Source organism: Oryctolagus cuniculus, chromosome 1 (assembly GCF_964237555.1).
Source record: "Oryctolagus cuniculus chromosome 1, mOryCun1.1, whole genome shotgun sequence".
NCBI classification, from domain to species: domain Eukaryota; kingdom Metazoa; phylum Chordata; class Mammalia; order Lagomorpha; family Leporidae; genus Oryctolagus; species Oryctolagus cuniculus.
In genome coordinates, this window is record NC_091432.1 from 199,843,169 (window position 1) to 199,857,373 (window position 14,205).

The 14,205-nt window shown below is 52.9% G+C and overlaps 1 pseudogene; it reads left to right on the plus strand.

The window, feature by feature from the left end:
* The first annotated feature begins 7,256 nt into the window (after window positions 1–7,256).
* Window positions 7,257–12,989, plus strand: LOC100349550 (cytochrome b-c1 complex subunit 7 pseudogene; annotated as a pseudogene).
* Window positions 12,990–14,205: the final 1,216 nt, after the last annotated feature.

Below are 14,205 nucleotides of genomic sequence, written 5' to 3' on the forward strand. Positions count from 1 at the left end.
CGCAGACGAAGGCAGGGCCCCTGACTCTAGGGCAGCAGGCCCTGAAGCTACCGGGTCCCGTTCGGCCTCCAGGTCCCAGAACCCCTCCTCACGCCCGTCTCATTGTGGCCTGGAGCACAGAGATAAAGCTGTGAAGTGCGGGAGATAAAATCCGGGCCTCGGCTTTGGAGTACCGGGTAGGAGCCCAACGGTTTCAGAAGGTCCTTGGGACAGGCAGGAGTTCCAGACACCTTACCCAGGCCCATCAGTGGAATCCCCAATGCCCTCAGGGCCGGAGACGTGGCGCAGTCTCCGAGCCCCAGGATTTGATTCCAAAGGGGAGATAAGATGGAGAGAGATGGGGTAGAGGTGTGGCATGTCCAACCCGATCTCTTCGGCCCAGGCTCAAGGTTCCCCTCCCGCTCCCGCTCCCGCGCCCCCTCCCCAGCCCCGCGTCCAGCTGCTCTGCTCGGCCACTGGAAGCCCGTGGGGCCCCGCGGCGGGGTGGTGCCGAGGGGAAGGTTCTCCAGGGCGGGGGAGCGCTCCGCGGGAGGACTCCGGGCCCGCCGGACAATGGCAGTTTCAGAGAGTGAATCGTCCTCAGCAGGAGTGTTGTTTGTTTTTTTTGGAGGGGGTGGTCACGAGGCTGGGCCGCAACCTAAGGGGAAGAGCGCAGAGCTCGAGGAAGGGGGGCGGGGGGCGGCGGGAACCGGACATCGCGCATCCACTGCGCAGATTTCGCCACCATCGGGAACGTGGCTGTGGATTCCCGGGCGCCCCCCCCCCCCAGGGGTCTGCGCAGTCCCCCTGCGCCGCCTCCTCCCTGCAGCCTGCAGATCCCGGCCTCTACCCGGAGATTTGATTTTTGGCCATTTCTGCGCGCTCGGTTCTCTCCCTCGGCAGCCGGGCCCCCAGCACCGGCTTCCCGCCCTGCGGCCTCGCCCGCGCCGGGAGGCTGCGCCGGGGAGGAGCGGCCTGCCCACGCCGGGAGATCAAAAGCGCCCCCGGAACTGACATTTCACCCCGGGCTGGGGGCGGGCGTGTGTGGGTGGATTTTCTTCTCCTTCTTCTTCTCTTTAGGGGGTTTGTTTTGTTTTTGTTTGTTTTCTGTTGAGTTTTCATTATTTATGAGAAAAGCTTTTGTTTCGAGAGTGTCGCGTGTTGGGTTTTTTTCCCCCCTGGGGGACTGATTTCAGCGAGTTTTGCCCTGCGGGTCTCGGTCTTTTGGGTGGCTTTTGTTTTCTGTCTGGTGCGTTTCGATTTTCTGTGGGTTTTGTACTTTGTCGTCTTAGGTCGTCTTTCTGGGTGTGGTTTGGAAGGCTTTTCCTCCTGCGCCGGGTTTTGGTGTGTTCTGATTTGGGGTTAGCGGGTGTCTTGTGTGCGCGCGCTGCGTGGGCGGATTTGGGGTTTGTTTTCTTTGATTTTGTTTCCAGTAGCTGTGCGTTGGGATGGGAATTTGGGGGGCTGTTTTCGTGTGCTGCCTCGAGTTTTTGTGTCTGGAGGATGCTTTGGCCTTGTGGAGCTTTGGCATTAGGGAGGGGGGACACTCGTCACTCCTCCGTTCCTGCCCGAACTCAGGAGGGCCGGAGGATTAGGCCGAACGTCACGAACTGTGGGCTTGCCGTGCTCCGAAACAACCGACCCTGGCGCCGCCGCTTCTCGCTCCGTGCGTCTGGGGCCGGCACAAAACGAACGTTCGTTCCCGAGGGGGCGCCCGCTGCCAGTAGGTCCTGCTGTGCCAGAGCTCAGGTCCGGATCCCCGGAGCCTCCGGCGCAGGGTACCCAGGCCTGGCCTGCTTCCCACGGCCCACCCTGTCGGCTGTGAGTTGGTCTCCACGCGCCGGACCCGGAGCTGTGAACCCCACCCCCACCCCTACGCGCGCAGCGTGAGGCCGAGGGGCGGCTCTCCGCCGCGGAGCCAGACGCGCCAGCCTACTTCGGAGGACGCGGAATCGTTGCTGCGGCCCTCGAGAGACAGAGCAAGGGGCCGGGGCGCCTGGAGTGTAGGCGCAGATCAACGTCGGCGTCGGGATGTTGCAGAACCCCCCGCCCCCATACACACGTCCTTCTCCCGTGCCGCAGTAGTAGAATCCTAGAAATCCAGTTCGGCCGCGTGTTCGGTTTGGAGAGGCCGCCCTGGCTTGCGACCCTAGACACATCCACACCCGCACACACGCCTACCCAGCTGGAGAACGCGCGAGCGCCAGCCGCGCCTCGCGAGCAGCGGCCTGCATGGCGGAGCCAGCGCGGGCACTGCCTCAAGGGGACACCAAACTGGAGTGACCGGAAACGTCCCGAGGACAGAGCAAGGCATTCTTTCTGTCCGCGTTTGCCGGCAGCCTCATCACAGCTCGGTTTATTTTCACGCTACGCCAGGGAGGAATGGAGAGACAAATCGAGAGGCAGAGAGACCTGCTAGCTAAGCTGTCAAGGAAATGCGAGGAGAGGCTGCCGAGAAAGAAAGAAGGAGTGAGAGAGACGAGGAAGTGGGGAAAGGCCGAGCCGAGGCCCGGGAAGGCCGCCTGGTGCGGAGGCACCTCCGGGCCCCTGCGCGCTCTGGCTTTCTGCGACGCGGGGAAAGCACCAACCGAGAACAGAGAGTGGCAGGAAAAGAGAAGAGGTGCAGATGGGGTTGGTGTAGGCACGCCGCGAGTTCCCCAGTCAGCCGAGGGAGGGAGAGGCCGAAGTCGGGAGCCCAGGGGCCAAGGCCCGGCTCTTCAACTCGGCCAGAAAGCACCGGAGGGCTCCGGGGTCTGTGACGCCGAGACTGGGGCTCTGTCTTGGCCTTGCGCCTCCCGCCCCCCAGGGCGAACGTGAGGCCAGTGCTGTCTGCTGCTGGGCCTCCCCGTGAGCGAGCCCTAGGAGAAGCTGCCGCGAGGACTCTCGTACGGCTCCCCGCGGGACCCGGCGCCGTGGCTGGGCGGGAGCCGCCGTCCAGGCCGTAGGCGAGGAAGAGGCCCCGCCCTCAAGCTGCGGGGTTCTGCCTGGACCCTCCGGCCAGAGCTGGACTCGCAGGATCCGGGGTCCGCGCAGCGCGCACGTGCTGCAGCGCCTTGAGCAGGCGGCGCCCCTGATGCCCTGCCCCGCCCTGCTTGGCTTGCCGGGCCTGGACGGTGTCAGGATGGAGGGAAGACACCGAGCCATGGCCGGCAGGCCCCAGGCGGTATAAGTTTGGGGCTCGCTTGCCCACGGCCGGTGCCAGGATGAATGGGGGCACTTCTCCACTCGCAACTCGCGCAGCGCAGAGCGCAAAAAACGCGCACCGTGCGGGCCACTCGCCGCCGCGGGGTCTCAGTTGGCGCCCGCGGCAGAAAGGGTCTGACGATTGCTTTGGGTCAGAACACCCATTTCTGCTGCCGGTAGGATCCGCTGCACCTAAAGGTCTTCGAGCTCCAGCTGCCGGCTCGCCAGGGCACCTTGTGTCGGCGACTCGCCACCCGGAAATGCTCGCGTAGCGCTGGGTTACACGATGGGGCTGTGTTCGGGGGACCTGGTGCACTCGGCGGGTCTTGGCTATTGTTATTTTACTTTACTGCCTTTCTTGCTTTAATTAAAAGTGTTACTGAGAGAAGCCTCGAAGAGCGCAGAGCTGCGTCGTTTGGCTGCATTCATTTCAGATGCAGGCTTTCAGCTCAGTTCCACGACTGGTTTGCAGCGCGCAGGCACACATGGCAGATGCCAAGGGGCTGCCTGAGACATGTGCACCGAGACGCCGTTGGAAAGCAACTCTCAGAGAATTTGGAGATAAAATTCACTGTACTGGAGTTCCAGTCGCAATATATGAATATGGAAAACAGGCAGTCAGTTGGGTTTAAAACCTGCCGGCGCGTCCCAGAAATCCACTGTTAACTAAGAATCCAAAACGCGGCTCTGAAGATTTACTGGCGTTCTGATTGTCTAACGTTGAAAGCAAGCGTGGATCAGTTCGTTTCTTTTTATACATCCTTTTAAATTCAACAATATCATAATTTGTAGGGAAAACGATCGTATTTAGCTAAAGGCAGTTCACGTGTAGAATGAGTTATTTCCATCAGTATTTATACGATGAACTGTTAGCTCTCAAGACCGGTTTCTTCTATTTCTCCAAGTAAGGTGGGCTTTAAATATTCATGTGCCAGCCCAGAGTTACATCTACTTAGTGTGTTTTAAACTAACAATATTTTAATGCGATATAATTTGAGGCCATGAAGTACTGGAGCATGGGGGAGCCTACTTCCCATGTGGTTTCCAGTGAGGGGGTGTGCACAGATTATAGATTCTCCCAGTCTGGGACGCAGATCAGAGGGTGCAAGGGAAGCCGAGGGGCCTCTAGGTAGGCCCTTGAATGTTCTCACCGACTTCCTTACCATTTCTCCGTCCTAACTGGAGAGCTGTGGCAGAGGCTCACAGCAGGACTGGGCAGCTCCCTGGATCCTGCCGTGTGGACCCCTAGATCCCCCAAGTGAGAACCCAGTTTCAGGGGCTGGTTGTCGGGCGATTTTTATGTTTTCTTGTTGGGAGGAAATCTTAGGAGGAGGTCAGGGGACTGCAGGATATAAAGCCTGGATCTGAGAACACAGCTGGAATAAAACTGTGCTCTAACTTTTTTTTTTTTTTTTCAGATTTGCTGCTGATTACTTTTTTATAGTGACTCGAGCAGCTGTTTGCTGGTAGCTTCTTCCAGAACTCAGCCCAGAGTAAGATGGAAAAGGGGGGCTAGGCTTGGGGCCAAAGGGTCTTTGAGATGAACCCTGAAGCCAGCCCCAGTGTCTGGCCCTGACCAGAAACTCTTCCCAAAGCGCTTAGTTTGTTTACTTGGTACACCGGAGGTGGGGGCAGACCCTCAGACGTGGAATACACATCTACTAGAAATTGTCTACAAAAAGAAGATGTCTTCTCTCCTGATTTATTTTCAAATGAAAGCCATTTGGAATATTAACTTACTATGAGGAGGTTAGGAACAGAGAACAAGAAAGTCCTTTTCCCCTCTGAATTAGAAAATATTTCTAATGGGAAATCATGATATTAAATTCTCTCAGAAACAGAGAACCTACCTATCACATTAGAAAACTTTACTAGTCCACTATTTCCTAAGATCCAAAGTGGGACATTAAATACAGATAAAGACTGAAGACAAAATATTTGTACAAAAGTATTCAGACTAAAAACGTTGTTGCAATTTCAATTAAAACAATTTTTAGAATAAGTGTTAATTTTCTGGTGAAAGCTTCGTAAATTTCCCCCAGAAAAATCAATTAGGGAGTATGTGCTCAGATTTCATAACGACAGTATGTGCTCACATGTATGCACATAGGAACTGTATGTTCACATACGTGTGCAAGTTCTCTGCGGAGGCAGGCTGGGAGCTCACAGATGGGCTTCTCTTTCTTGTGAACAAATTCTTAGAAACAAGATCTGAGATGAAAACAGTTTCGTGGATTGAAAGAGGGACAGTTTTCCCCCAGTTTGGTGCAGCAGTTGGTGTCTGATCTCTCATGCCATCTGCCTGCAGACTCCTGTACCCGGAGAGGTGACAAAAGAGAATCAGGCAGGGGTAGAAACCTGCCGCTGTCCGAAGGCGGTGCCTCAAAGCGCTCCCTCGGACACACGTTCCTGTGGTGGGGAGTTTGCTGCCTTTAAACCGGGCCTGACCTTTTGTCTTTTGACCTCTGATGCATGAAATTAGGTAGCAAAAGAAAATGCGAAGAAAAGGATACAAAAACATGGAAAAACAGCCCTCCTTGACAATAGTCATTGTATCAGATCATAGCGGAGCAGCCTGCACTGCCCCCAGTGCCTGTTTATAAGGCTCCCGGTCTTCCTGGCTGCTGCTGTTCCCGTTCTCTTTTGTGGGCGATCTGCATTTGTTGGGGGAGAGATTAAGCGCTCATTTTAATTAAGCTCAGAGCGGAGTTTTGTCCTGGCTCCTTTCACCAAAGCCTCTGTTTCCTCCACTTCCTTGGAGGCCCTCTGCGCAGGCCGGGTGTCTGGGCTGCGCCAGCCAGCCAGCCAGCCAGCGGGGGCAGTTTCCAGGGCCCACAGGAAAACTGCCCCTGAGGCTCTTCTGGCCACCCAGGCTGAGGCTGATTCCCAGCTGGCCTGGGGCGGGGAGGGGGGGGGGCAGCATGGCTCCTGGTCCTGAGGGGTCACATGCCCTCCACTCTCTGCAGACTCACACGGGGAGCCTGGGGTACAGTCCCCTTGGCCAGGGAGGAGGGCAGAGAAGCCAGCCTCCGCACCGCAGGCTTTGCCCTTTGCAGCCGCCCAGCAGAGGAGGCCTTGTCCCCAGGGGAGACAGACCTCTCTGCTTAGACCCCTCACTGCAGGAGGCTGGGTGGGAGCCGAGCTGGAGCTGGGAAATCCCGCACAGTGGGTGGGGGCGGGCCAGCCTGGCAAAGAGGAGGTGAGAGGGGACCTCCTGGGGGAAGGGTCTGGGCATGGAAGGGTGAGGAGGACTTGGCGGGGCAGAGGAAGGCACAGAGGGCATAATTAACATCCCCATTTTGCAGGTGAGGCTCTGTGTTCCGGCACACAAGCGAAATACTATATAAAGAGCTGACCCCGGGGCTGGGGCATGTGTGTGTGTGTGTGTGATAAGAATGACTATTGCTTCTGAGGAAAGAAATTCACAATGGTTTTGGGAACAAGCAAAGGAAGCTGGGTGGGTAAGGTGGGCGGGCCCCTGGCACACCTCATCCAGGGTGGCCAGAGCAGCAGCTGGAGATACCAGAAGGAGAAGCTGGATCCCAGGGCCCAAGGAGAGGAGCGCTGGGGAGTTCATTTTGCATCTCCTCCCCTGGGAAGTTGGCACAGGAGTTTCCTCACGAATCTTAGCCTTGGAAAACAACCCTCAGCCTGGAATGGCCCCCAGGCACCATACTAACCCCTCCACGAGCCACGCCTGCTGGCCACAGAGCCCTGAGCGCTCCCTTCCTGTTCCCTTGCGGGTTGCAGAGGAAGTGCTGTGTCCAGTCCTCGCTCCTCCTCTGTGGACTCCCATGGGGAGAGCTTCACCTCTGGGCACCAGCTTTCCCAGCCGTAAACCACGCTGTTCTCTCGTTACAGTGGCTTCCACACTTCAGTGTGAGAGGAGTCAAGTGCAGACCCCTGCCCCCGACACACACACCGCATCCGGGGGCCCAGCCCCAGCCCCAGAGAGCTTGCCTTAGTGCTGTGGGACAGTGCTTGGAACCTGAGTGTTCAGTAACTTCCCAGGTGAGGCAGATACGCAGGATGTACTTTTCCATCCGTGAGAAATACCAGCTTGATAGCTCTTCCAGGGCAGACTACATAACTGTGACTCACTGAGCCCCAACCCCTTAGCAGGCCTACCTGTTCAAACGTCACAAACTTGGAACTTTGTCAGGGTGGCTGCAACCAGACCCCCAGAGTACCAGCAGCCATATTTGCAGACCATTCCCAATGTGCTCCCCAAAAATCCATCTGGCTTTGGAGATGGATGTGTGCCCTCATCCAGTTGTGGTTTTTTTTTTTTTTTTTTTTTTTTAATAGATTTATGGCTCTCAGGTCAAAATGGCGGGGAGGCCTGCTGTTGCAGCATCAGGTCGGTGGCTAGATGGTATTCGAAGGTGGTATTACAATGCTGCAGGGGTCAATAAACTGGGATTAATGCGAGATGATACAATACATGAGGATGAAGATGTAAAAGAAGCCATAAGAAGGCTTCCTGAGAACCTTTATAAAGACAGCATGTTTCGCATTAAGAGAGCACTGGACCTGACCATGAGACATCAGATCTTGCCTAAAGAGCAGTGGACAAAATATGAAGAGGATAAATTCTACCTTGAGCCATATCTGAAAGAGGTTAATTGGGAAAGAAAAGAGAGAAGAATGGACGAAGGAGTAGTAATGTATTTGAAATCTGTAGATACAACTGTCCTCATTTTTTTTCCAAAACTGATTAAACCTGAAATACAACTTAAGAATTATTTGGTCTGTAGATGTACTACTTTATACAAATGCCTATTGTAGTCATTGTTGGAGTTTGTTAAATTCTAGACTTTATCCTGGACAATTACTGAATCCAGTTATCTGTAACAATTCTTTACAAAGACAATTCACCCCTTAGTTTGCTAGGACTGGGAAGCAGCCCCTTCACCACTGCTCTCCAAATAGATTTGACTTTGCATCCCGCTGTTTTAAAAGATATAACATATGCACTCCTGTGTCAATATAGAATAGAGGCCTTTAGGAAATTCATGGAAGATACATACTATAAAAAAAACTAAAAAAAATTATATTTATTTGAAAGGTAGAGTGATAGAGAGAGAAGGAGAGATAGTGAGAGAAAGATATGTTCCATCTTACCAATTAACCCCCCTGAATGCCTGCAATAGTTGGTGCTGGGCCAGGCTAAAGCCAGGAGCCTGGAACTCCATCAGGGTCTCCCCTGTAGGTGGCAAGAATCCAAATTCTTGGGCCATCATCTGTCTCCTAGGTACAGGAGCAATAAGTTGAGTTAGAAGCAGAGTAGTCGGGACTCAGTCCCAGGCACTTTGATGTGGAATGCTGGTGTCCCAGGCAGGGGCTGAGCCTGCTGAGCCACAATGCCAGTCCTCCGTTTTAAATTCAATCCTATGAGAGACAGAGAGAGAGAGAGAGCAGGAGACAGAGAGAGAGAGGCAGGAGACAGAGACAGAGGCAGAGAGAGACCAGAGACAGAGGCAGAGAGAGACCAGAGAGAGAGGCAGGAGACAGAGAGAGAGAGAGAGAAAGGCAGGAGACAGAGAGAGAGAGAGAAAGGCAGGAGACAGAGACAGAAGCAGAGAGAGAGGCAGGAGTCAGAGGCAAAGAGAGAGAGGCAGGAGACAGAGGCAGAGACAGAGGCAGAGAGTGAAACAGGAAACAGAGAGAGAGAGAGAGGCAGGAGACAGAGACAGAAGCAGAGAGAGAGGCAGGAGACAGAGGCAGAGAGAGAAGCTGGAGACAGAGACAGAGACAGACAGAGAGAGAGAGAGGAGACAGAGGCAGAGAGAGAGGCAGGCCAGGGCTTCATCCTAGAGGGGAATCAGAGCCTCCTGCCCACCAGTTGCTCACAGTCAGGTCAGAGAAATAAGCCTATGATACAAAGTCAGAATTGATAGAATTTGAATTAAATACAATTAGGAAAACGGAGGTGGAGTCCGTCCTGCCTGCCAAGGGAAATCTAAGGAGAGTTCTCAAAGCAGAGCATTTGATCTGAGTGTGGAAGGCTGAGCTAAAAAAAAAAAAAATGGGGAGACGAATGCTACAGACCAAGGGTTCTGATAAGCAGTGGCTTAGATGTAGAACATACTTGGCTGTGTTGAAACTGCCAAGGCAGGAAGATAGAGAATTCCCTGCTGATGCAACTGGGGTCAGCTCAGTAAAGAGGATCCCCATGGGGATATCATAAGAACTGCACCAGAGCACTCTTCAGGCTTGGTCCACTTCATTATTCCCACACGGCACCCATGGGAACAAACAAGCTTCCTTTGGAGCTTTGCAAGTCTGTCTTGTGGAGCCTGCTTGGCTGCGCAGGGTTCGCCAGCTCTTGTGTCCGCACTGTGCTCAGGGTCACTGTGTAAGTGATCCCACCGGGCTCCTTCAGGGGCCCACAGATCTGCTGATGCCTTTGTCACACTCTCATAGCCCTTGGCCTCTTTTCTTGCTCCCATGAAAGCAACGGTGCGGTGTCAGATACACCTCTGTGACCCCAGAACAGCATAGAACTTGCACATAAAATACGTTCATTGAAGTGTCTGGTGGGGGCAGGTTAAACTACCATCTGGAATGCCAACATCCCATATGAGCGCCAGCTGGAGTCCTGGATGCTCCACTTCTGATCCAGCTCCTTGCTAATGTGCCTAGGAAAGCAGAGACAGATGACCCAAGTGCTTGGTCCCCTGCCAACCACAAGAGACCCAGATGGAGTTCCAGGCTCCTAGCTTCCACCTGGCCCAGCCCTGGTCCTTGTGACCATTTGCAGAGTGAACCATTGGATGGAAGATAGCACTCCCTCTTGCTCTCTCCCTCCCCCATCCCCATAACTCTGCCTTTCTAATAAACAAATGCATCTTTTATAAAAGATTTATTTATTTATCTGAAAGGTACAGTTACAGAGAGGCAGAGGAAGAGAGAGAGAGAGAGAGAGAGAGAGAGAGAGAGAGAGAGAGAGAGAGAGAGAAAGTCCTCCATCCACTGGCTCACTCCCCAAATGGCCACGGCAGCTGGAGCTGTGCCCATCCAGAGCCAGGAGCTTGGAGCCTCCTCCAGGTCTCTCATGTGGGTGCAGGGGCCCAAGGACTTGGGCCATCCTCTGCTGCTTTCCCAGGCATAACAGAGAGCTGGAACAGAAGAGGAGCAGCCAGGACTCGAACCGGCATCCACATGGGATGCCAGCACTGCAGACCGCAGCCTTATCTGCTATGCCACAGCGCTGGCCCCAACAAATAAATCTTTAAAAACAAATCTGGGCTGGCACTGTGGCTCACTTGGCTAATCTTCCGCCTGCGGCGCCGGTACACCGGATTCTAGTCCCGGTTGGGGCGCCGGATTCTGTCCCGGTTGCCCCTCTTCCAGGCCAGCTCTCTGCTGTGGCCCGGGAGTGCAGTGGAGGATGGCCCAAGTCCTTGGGCCCTGCACCCGCATGGGAGACCAGGTGAAGTACCTGGCTCCTGCCTTCGGCTCAGCGCGGTGCGCCGGCTACAGCGCGCTGGCCACAGCAGCCATTGGAGGGTGAACCAACGGCAAAGGAAGACCTTTCTCTCTCTCTCTCTCTCACTGTCCACTCTGCCTGTCAAAAAAACAAAACAAAACAAAACAAAACAAAATCTGATGAAACAATCAATGTGGTGATGGGGAAATCTTCCCTGTATTGGGCCTCTGCAGCCTATGACGCTAGCTCCTGTTTTATCATATCCTAGAAGTGTGGCTTCACTTCTCTGTCCCTCAGTTTGCTAACCTGTAGAATGGGGAGAATCCTTGCTGCCCACTCAACCCACCTCTCAGGGCTGTCGTGAAGAACAAATGATGTAACAGCTGGACACTTGCTTCAGGAAGTAACATTACGATGGGTTTATATTCCCCAACTCTGCTCAAGGAAAATTTTTTTTGGCTGACTAAATATATTTCTCCTTTGGTCGAGTAGCTGATGGCCCAGCATTTGACAGGAGTTATGAGTAAAGGTTTGTATAGGAAGAACCCGACAGTACTCATGTGTTAAAAAAATGTGTGTTTCTTTTTAAAGTATCCTTTTCTAGCACTGAAAGAGAGAAAGCAACGAACAAAAAATTCAACTCCAGCACATCCCAGAGCCAGAAGTTAACAGCTGTCATGATACTGCTGCTAAGATTCTGAAAAGACAATGTTGGATCTGGCTGGGTTAAAATACAGCTGGGCAGAGCTGAAGTGGGGGAAAAAACCTTAAGCATGCAGGGAAAATGAAACGACATAATTGCCGTCAATAGTGCATTAATGAGGTGACCTCTACTCTATACACCCACGTGCATGTACACACACACACACACACACACACATCATGAACTGCGCAAAGAATTCACTCTGTGGACGGGAAGCCTCAGGAGGATGAGTCGTAAGTGTTCTGTCTGATTCTCCACCAACTCCTGCCTCCAGGATTCTTCCAGGGGGCATTTTCTTCAGTGAGCAACCAGAATAGACCAGAGCCTCTAAAATGGTACAACCAGTAGTTTCCCAATTGAAGGACCGCTAATGAAGTACTAGTAAGTGGACAAACAGTTCATTAATGGCAGAGAGACTCGGAGCAGCCGGCCTTATGAATCCATAGGTAGGCTTGCCATGCCACAGCCTCCCAGCCAACAGTCGCGCAGCCCCAGGTTGGGTTTCTCGGGGGACAGTGAGCTCACTGGTTCCTCGCGTCGGGGGATGCCTGTCGGGAAATGCTTTCCCTCGCTGAGCACGCATCCGCCTCCAGGTAGCTTCCATCCACTTGTCCTAGTTCTTCCCTTTGGGGTCATTACCATCAAGAAAGAACAAAGCGGGTGGCCCCATGCGCGGTGCTGCCCAAAGCCCTGCTCAGCCAGTGTGAGACTTCCATCTCCCCCGGGAATGAGCCCAGCTGGAAGGGGTGGGTGGTCTGTCCGGGAGCGGCCAGTGGAGGAACTGCATCAGCCGTAAAGCAGGGGCGATGTGGGGCTGAGAGCTCGGTCTGCAGAAAGTCTCAGGGACCCGAGCCCCACCCCACCCCAGGGGGTTTTATGGTACCCGCTTCAGAGCTGTAGCCTTGAGTCCGGGCCTCAGACACACCCACAGTTGCCCTGGATCACACAGTTAGGAGACGCAGAGGTGGGATTGGAAAGCCAGTTCTGGTTTCAGAGCCACATCCTTTAACCGTGAACACTCCACTGCTTTCCTAAACTCTAGCCCCACTTCCTCTTCCGCACTCACCTTGCTTCTACCCCTGTGTGCCCTCATTGTGCTGCACTGACTCCCAAGCAAAAAAGAGCCAGGTGGCCACAGTGCTGGAGGGCCTGCCAGGCACTTCCGTGTCTCCCTACACATTGTCTCAGGGGATCCTAACGCCCCTCCAAGTTGTGGCCTGGGCAGAAGTTAACATCTTCTTTCCTTTTCTTTCTAATATTTTTATTTACTTGTTTTCATTTTATGTGAAAGGTGGAGAGACAGAGAGAAATTTTCCATCTTCTGGTTCACTCCCTAAATGCTGGCAACAGCCAGGTCTGAGCCAGGCCAAAGCCAGGATCCCAGAACCCCATGGAGGTCTCCCGTGTGGATGGCAGGGACCAACTACTTGGGCTATATCACCTGCTGCCTCCCAGGGTGTACGTTAGCAGGGAGTTGGAATCAGGAGCACAGGCAGGAAGTGAACCCAGGCACTCTGTGAGGACACGCAGGTGTTCCAAACACTGCCCAGGGCTCACCTCACTTGCTCATTTCACAAGGCAGAAACTGCTGGGGTCCCTTCAGCCTGACAGAACCCTCTCCACCATTGTCAGTGTAAGGGCATGGAGGTCGAGAGACTGAGAAACGCATGCAGTAGCAACGGGGACCTGTAGCCTGGACACAGGGAAGAACAGACATGGAACGTGCCTGAGAAACTTAATACGAAAGAAAAAGAGTGTATTTTCTTCCTGTATATGTTTGAAATAGAATAATGAGATAATCCTGGATTTTAAAAACTCAACTCTGGCGTTTCTATTTTAATTTATTCTCAGAAGGGTAGGAGGGTCGAGAGGAAAGGCAGTATGTGGGTCGTGTTTCATGATTTGCTGTGGTAAGCCACAGTTAATCCCTTTCTTTAGTGAAAGGATTTATGAAGAATCACACAGAATGCATCTATCTGTTGCATTCATTGCACTTTCTCCAGATTTGCAGTTTATAATATTATACCAATCATGGAAATTAAAGGGAAAGAAAATGATCTCTAGCCCTCCCACTCCAATCAGTCAACTGTATGGCTTCCTCTATGTCCTTTTCTCACAGGATGGAAGAGGAACCTGGGTGGACTTCACCTGTGTGGCTCGGCTTTGCATTCTGTCTTCTCACTTACACAGTGATCATTATCATACCACACAGTCTTCACAGTTATCATTTAAAAATCAATGTTTCAATAATTAGTTTAATGGATGCTTAATACTCTTTTAAGTGGTTATATCACTCTCTAGTGGAAGGACTCCAAGTTTTCACTATCACAGGCAATCCCGAAGTGCACGTCTTCTTCATGCAAACCGATTTCTCCTATTTGTGTCATTTCCTTAAAAGTCCCAGGTCTAGATTTGCTGAGTCAAAGGACCTGGATTCATGCATGATTCTTAATACCTATGAGTATATCACTTTTCAAAAGCTTTTATACATTCATTTTGCCTCTAGCAATAGACCATAGCTTCAAACCACACTCTCGCTGCAGTTGAGGGAATCTACTAAGACATAAATATAACTTGATAAGCAACATTTTTACTTCACTAAAAAAATGATTTGGGGGCTGGCGTTGTGGTGCAGTGGGTTAAACTGCCAACTGCAGCACTGGCATCCCATATGGGTGTTGGTTTGAGTCCTGGCTGCTCCACTTCCAATCCAGCTCAATGCTAATGCATCTGGGAAAGCCTTGGAGGATGGTCCAGGTATCTGGGCCCCTGTACCTCTGTGGCAGACCTGGAGGAAGCTCCTGGCTCTTGGCTTCGGCCTGGCCCAGCCTCAGCTGTTTCAGCCATTTGGGGAATAACATTGGACAGAAGATCTCTGTCTCTCCTTTTCTATCTCTATAACTCTGCC